Source organism: Sparus aurata, chromosome 24 (assembly GCF_900880675.1).
Source record: "Sparus aurata chromosome 24, fSpaAur1.1, whole genome shotgun sequence".
NCBI classification, from domain to species: domain Eukaryota; kingdom Metazoa; phylum Chordata; class Actinopteri; order Spariformes; family Sparidae; genus Sparus; species Sparus aurata.
Genome location: NC_044210.1, coordinates 10,441,374 through 10,448,213, shown reverse-complemented (window position 1 = coordinate 10,448,213; position 6,840 = coordinate 10,441,374).

Sequence of the window (6,840 nt, the reverse complement as noted above, 5' to 3'; positions counted from 1 at the left end):
TTCCGGTCATTTCCGGTCTTACTTCCGTCATACAGCAGGTAAACAAATTTAGCTTATTGAGTGCCTGCTAGTTTAACTTTAACGGCGGAAGCTGTACTTTAATTTTGCGACGCAGCAGCCTAATGAACCGTCACCTCTGACACTAATGACTGATTACCTTCAGCGGCACCTGTGACTGCTCTCTGAGTCAGCGCTGCCTCTAGGCGTGACGTCATGCCAGCGCGCACAGGTGTATCGCCTGGCTCATTAACGGAGGGCGCCCCTCGGCCATGATTTGTCTCGAATGTCGGATGTAGCCTCCAGTTTCCGCTCTGCTCTCCACATGTTGTTTGCATAAGAAAAAACAAAAAAAAAAACGTGTCCCTGCCTGGGAGAGAAAGGGAGCCGCTGCCCGGCCGAGCAGAGGCGCTGGCCATGGTGCTGCTGCAGGAGGCACCTTCACTTTCTCTCCCACTAATGCTGTCAGAGCATGGAAGACATTTTGTAAGCGTCTCTAACACAGAGGGGGGAGAAGTCTTCTTGTGGCCATTAAGCTTCAAGTGTACAAGAAAGTCTCTTTTTTTTCTTTTGGGTGTTAAAGTGGAATATATTATTTACATTTTTAAGACACTTTTGTCCAAATCGACTTACAATAATTCATACACTAATGGTGGTAATTGCCATGCAAGGTGCCGACCAGCACATCAGGAGCAGTTTTGGGGGTTCAGCATCTTGCCCAAGTACTCTTCGACATGCAGACCAGGGGAATTGAACCAGCGACCTTCTGATAACAGGATGCTGGTTCTACCCCTGAGCTGCAGCTGCCCATAAATGCAGAAAAAATGGGGTGACATGACAGTAGAATTGCCCGTTGCCATGTTTATCATCAGGAACAAATCAAAGTTTGCATCCCACAACAAGAATACAAGATTATTATGATGCTTTATTAATCACCATTACTGTTTTATGGGAAGTCTTATAAGAAGTACAATACTTTGGACTTTATAATGTAGTAGAAGAGTACAGGAAGTATAAAGTTTCATTAAAATAATAGAAACACTTAAAGGCACGGTATGTAATTTCTGCTGCTAGGGGGTCTCTCGATCAAAACGTTTACAAAAGCAGGAGCTTGATGACTTTCATCACAATTCTCAATTAAAGCTATCTTTCGTGACTCCGGCAAAAATAACGTTTTGTGATGTATTAAAGCGAGCAATAAAAACAATAGCTAACAGCAAAGTGGCTAACTAACTAGCTTCCTCACTCTGACGTATCGTCTGGCCTTTCCTGTGTTTCGCAGGAAGTGAAAACAACCATTCACAGGCGAATGAAACACACCCTTATCTTGAATAAAAAATATGGATTTCTCTGGGTTTTGGATAGTTGAGGGATGCAACTTCACAAAATATGTATCACTGGTCTGGTCACTGGTTTTTTAAGTGTAATGTTACGTTTGACGTCTTTATACCTGTACCTCAAACCACTTGGAGTCTCTATTTTGTATACAGATTGAATCAATGGCAGGTAATCTGGACTTAAAACGATTTTAATACTCTCCCTCCTTTCAATTTATTCCCCTTGTTCTTCTCTCCTTTCAGACTCAATTTAATTCCCTCCACGTGTCTCTTTTCAGCGTCTCACTCTCAGATGCACACACACACACACACACACACGGGCAAACAAACACACCCCGAGTCGAGTGAAACATCTGTCCTGGTCTTCCACTCCGCTCTCCCTCCATCTGGTCCATTGAGAAAAACGATTGAATATACACAGACGCGGGGGGAGGCTGGAGAGAAGGTGGCATATGCTGCTTTTACGACCTTTTGTTTCAACAACAACTACAGTAGACTCCTTGTGGAAGCAGCCATTGTTTGAACACTCTCCTCCTTGTCATGCGCCGACAGCCCTCTCCGGATGTGTTACTTTTTCCCCTGCGGCTCACGGCCCAGCCTGTCGCACAAGCTATTGGCTGCGCTGGAATATTTATCAGCGCTAATCTGCATTTTGTTGCCCGCATCCAACTTCTCATCACACTTAACGCGGTAATGATATTTGAATCCATAAAAACAAGTTAATCCACAGCACAAATCTTTTCTCTCACTCTATCATTTCCCCGTCTCTGTCACACAGCGAGCGACTCACCGACTCTCAGCGGTGAGGCAGCAAAGGGTAGGCTTGCCCTTGAGTCATATTCACATTAAAGGGAGTGACAGCATTAATTAATTGTATTTTAGCTCATAACATGCTCGCTGAATGGACAGCTGGTGGTGACAAACGTGGTTTGTAACAGAGAGGGGAACATAATCTTTAAGATGCACGTAGTGTCAGCACAGTCGAAATACAGGAATTCCTGTTTGGGATATTTGTGAAGGGCATCGTATGTATTCACACACGTTATAAGGACCTCAAGTTCCTCTTCAAGACAAACAAAACCTTCACTCAGACTATTTCAAAAGACATCTGCTCCAAAAGCTCATCCTGCACAAACCTCAATTTTTTTTATTCAATTAGCTATAACATAAATGCTGTGGGGAAACAAGGGAGACACACTACTGGCTCGGGGCCCGGCCAAAACCCACAATATAGCTACAGAAAGATACAACATAATGGGCCATTTCAGCACAGTGGACAGCTCCTTGGTTTCAACATTTTAATTGGATTGTATTTTTCTTTTTTCAGTTCCTTTAGGCACCATTAATAAAACATTTTTTTAAAAACTGCCACACACAATTTTCCTCTATGCCGGCGGAATGGGACATTGTGTTTTTCAGGCCACCAATTTAGTCAACACTGAAATGTCTCAACAACTAATCGAAGGTTTGCCAGGATATTCTGTGGAGACATTCATGTTCCCCAGAGGATGAGTCATATGGACATTGTTTGTCCAACTATGTATAGATTTTCTGCACACAGCCATGTCCCTGTCTGTATGAGTCATTCCAGCTCGAGCTTTCATCCGGTCGATATGTTAATTTGTTCAGTACGTCGATTTAGGACCAAATACCTGAACAATTAAGAATCACATCCCCATCAGCTAGCATGCTAACATACTCAATTAAAATTGTGACGATGGCAAACATTATATCTGTTTAAAGGAGTCATCACCTGGTTTTTTACATATCCAGTCCCTCTTGGATCGCTTTGGATCAATTCTTAAAACTTATTAGAAATAAAAAACAAAAAAAACAAACAAACATAGAGCTTGTTCTGACACTTTTTCATACCGCGACTTTCTCACGCGAGATTATGCGTGGGGTTTTGACCGGTCCGGATGTGCATTGTATTAATATGTAATGAGGCGCGCGCTGATTGGCCGCAGGAAGGACAGAGCCGGAATCGGGGGCTAGCCTGCATGCACACACAGACTCCAAAACATAAACAGCCCCCTGTCATGGCGCACACACTAAATGATGAACCTTACGGAATTCAGGCATTTATGTACGAGCCGGAGTCGGAACCCGAACGGGAGAGTGAAGAGGCAGAGACGGTGGAAGAGACCCGTTTACAGCAGGATGTCTCTGAATGGTAAATTCTATTTTTTTCCTTCTTACTTTTCACACTCGTGTTTTGCATGTAAGACCTGAGTTTTAATGCTGGCGGTCACGATGTATGGCGTGAAAATGACAGAGAAATAAGCAGATTCGGCGTGCTCACTCTGGCTGAGGACGGCTGTGAGCCAATGCTTATGCAAGTAGCCCCCTGTGGTGACATCACCACAGGAGCAGAGTCAAAATCTCGTGCTTCTACTGTGCGCTATTCCTGTTCGGAAAAAGAGCCAAAGCGAAAAAAATAAGCCACTTTCAAACTCCAGCTTTTCAGGCAAGTTTCAACAGAGGTCCAACACCAATATGCATGATTTAACGAGAGAAATTGCGATTTCCAGGTGATGACTCCTTTAACATCACTGCGTTAGCACTGTTATTGTCAGGATGTTAGAGAGGTGATGTTAGCATTAAGCTGTAAGCACCATTGTCCTTCACATAAAGCCGCCAGCATGACTGCAGACTTCCTTAAAATACGAGGCTACGACAAACAGTTGTCTTTATAAATTTCCCAACATTAAAACATTCCAAAAGCGTCAAAACCATAGATTTATAAAATTTCAACAGAAAGATAATGGAATGACATTTCACGACCAAAGGTAATATTCAGTTTTAGAGAAAGGTCACATAAATCTGCTCAGTAAACCCTCTAAAATACATCCCAAACTATATGATTACCTTTTGAAAGCCATCATCATTATCAGTAGATGTTTTATAAGAGGCGAGAATAATGTATGCTCACTGTGTGCCTGTATACCTCTTACCAGATGCTGTTGGCAAGGAGGCTCTGCTGTTTATGGGACCCGATAGCTATAAATAGATAAAACTGTATTTACTCTTCATTTATCAGAAGCATCACTTATCTGTTTATGCTCTTTATGAGATTGCATCCCACTGACCGCCTTTATGAGTCACACTAAGAGAGGGAAATTAAGTTTTATCCCTAAGATGCTGTTAAAGGTGTAATGAATAATTAAGTGGAAATTAAACAATGCAAGAGGGTTGTGGGTCTTAGTGGTAAAACATGAGGGACTTCTGAAGTAAACCTAGAGGGTTTGAGAATATTTCAGAGGAGATAATCGCTGTGGTTATTATGAGTTCAGCTGTATTCCATTAAGTGCAACCAAGTGATCATTTCTATCAGACTGACATGTTAAGACCCTTTGCCTCTTGGGAAATATTGCCTGTCTGGAGAGTCACTTTGTCCAACAATTTTACGGTCAACTGAATCTGTCCGGTGATTGAGTTCTGCAACTGTAATAATGAAGCAGTCACTCAAAGACTCTGAATGTGAATCGCTCACAAACATGTTCCAGACGCTTGTTGACGAATCAGACTGCTGGTGCTAATCTAGTGTAACCGCAGGCTAACAGATAAGAAACAGACTAGCCGACTGCGGTTCAAGTCACACCACTGGATGTTTCCAGCTGTTTTTTTTATGAAGTCCAAAACCAGCTTCACCAGAAGTTGGACCATGTCCATCCATGATCGTGGTGACTGAAACAGGATATCTTAAGCCAAAACATGATGTTTTCCTAACCCTTACCAAGGGGTTTTTGTGCCTAAACCTAAGCAAAGCATTGTAACATGAGAGAAACAGAAAAATGTAACCTAAATAAACTTAAAGTTGTAACATAAAGAAACATTTACTTAACCATGGTTTTGCAGGAACACACTTAGCTAACAATTGTGCTGGCAATTGGGTCTGCCAACTTTGGCCCACAGGCTGCCCAGATCAAGACAGTTTGCTTTTAGTGAATGGTGCAAATGTGTGTGTCAAGCAAGAGGAACTGTGCAAAATAATCTTTAAAGCAAGTCTTATCAGAATATTATCAGAAGATGTGCACAATTAATTAATTTCCTTGCAAAAAAACTGATTTAGGGCTTCTTTTGACAAAGGCTCGAGGGGCAAGAACTATAAAGTTTGTCTTAAGCGATGGCTTTGTTTGTACCAAGAATGGATGTTTTTCTCTGGGTTTTGCTCTGAAATGCCTCAGTTTGAAAAAGGATCGAGCTGAAACCAACGCTTTATAATTGGAGCTGAGTCAGCAAGTGAATGATTACAGCTCTGCCCTGTGGGATCATAACCATCATTATGATGTATTGGAGGAAGAAAAAATGGTTATTACTGTAGTGTGTAACCTTGCCCTGGGCCCTGCTAATTAGATAGACTAATACCAAACACCGCAAGCTCCTGACAGGCTGTCACTCTTGTAGCGAGGAGGTCCAGGCTCAGCATCGCATGTGGTAGCATGATACAGTGATACAGAAGGTGTGAGAAGTGACTGGGGAGGCTGTCCTTCAGCCTGGGTTCAAGCCCCTTTTGACAGCAAACATCCATCCTGCTGAACTGTCCTAGAGCGAGAACACGCGCTGAATTCAATCAATTGAATAACACATAATTTCCTCCTCCACTGTCAGTACTAGATCATTTAAAATTAAGTTTGGCATTCAGAATTTAGGGATGCTGCCAGCTGTCAAAATTGCCTCTATCCACTTTATGTGACACAGGATTTAGAGGTTTGGACCTGCAAGGGGTTTCTTCTCCAGATTTTGTGTGTGCGTAAGAAAGCTAACACGGTTAATTACATGGGCTGCAGACAAACCAGCAGTGATTTCCCCCGGTGGTTGTAAAAGATCTCTATTGCTATGAGGCATTTTCTCTGACCTCAGCCCATGAGAGAGGCTCAGTGTACTGTAGCCTGTGCAGCAGTCATTAAATAAACCCAGCACGGCCTAATCCACTCAACATCAGCTCATTCATGACTACAGAAAGGACTGTATAGTAGGTATGTGAGATTATTTAATGATATCAGGAGCATCTGGATATCTCTTGACAGAAAGTCTTTTTCAGATGCAATTCTGTAGGTTTCTCAGAATTGAGCCAACACGCAAGAACCACACATTCTTAGCTGTCATAGATAAGATACATACATATTTATGATAGTGTGAACAAGGTGAAGGGTGGAGTAAGGTGAAAGTAAAGATATAGGATAAAAAATAAAATGGAGTTATACAGATAATTGTATTTGTTATGATTTGTATTACTCATACAAAGGTAGAGTGCAGAGAAAGTGATGCACATCTATGTTTTGGGACCAAAATAAACTTTTTTCTGAGGCTCCGCACAGAATGAGAGACAAGAAGATGAAGACCAAGGATCACAAAATTAATTAATGAAGACAAAAATACTGAATTAGTAAAAATGAATCCCGTGAACTTACATAATGGGTGGATTTGTGTTTCTTATTTCTCACATAATTCTTCTACAGCTGCTTTTAATTCCCATATGACACATTATTGCCCTGGTGCAAAG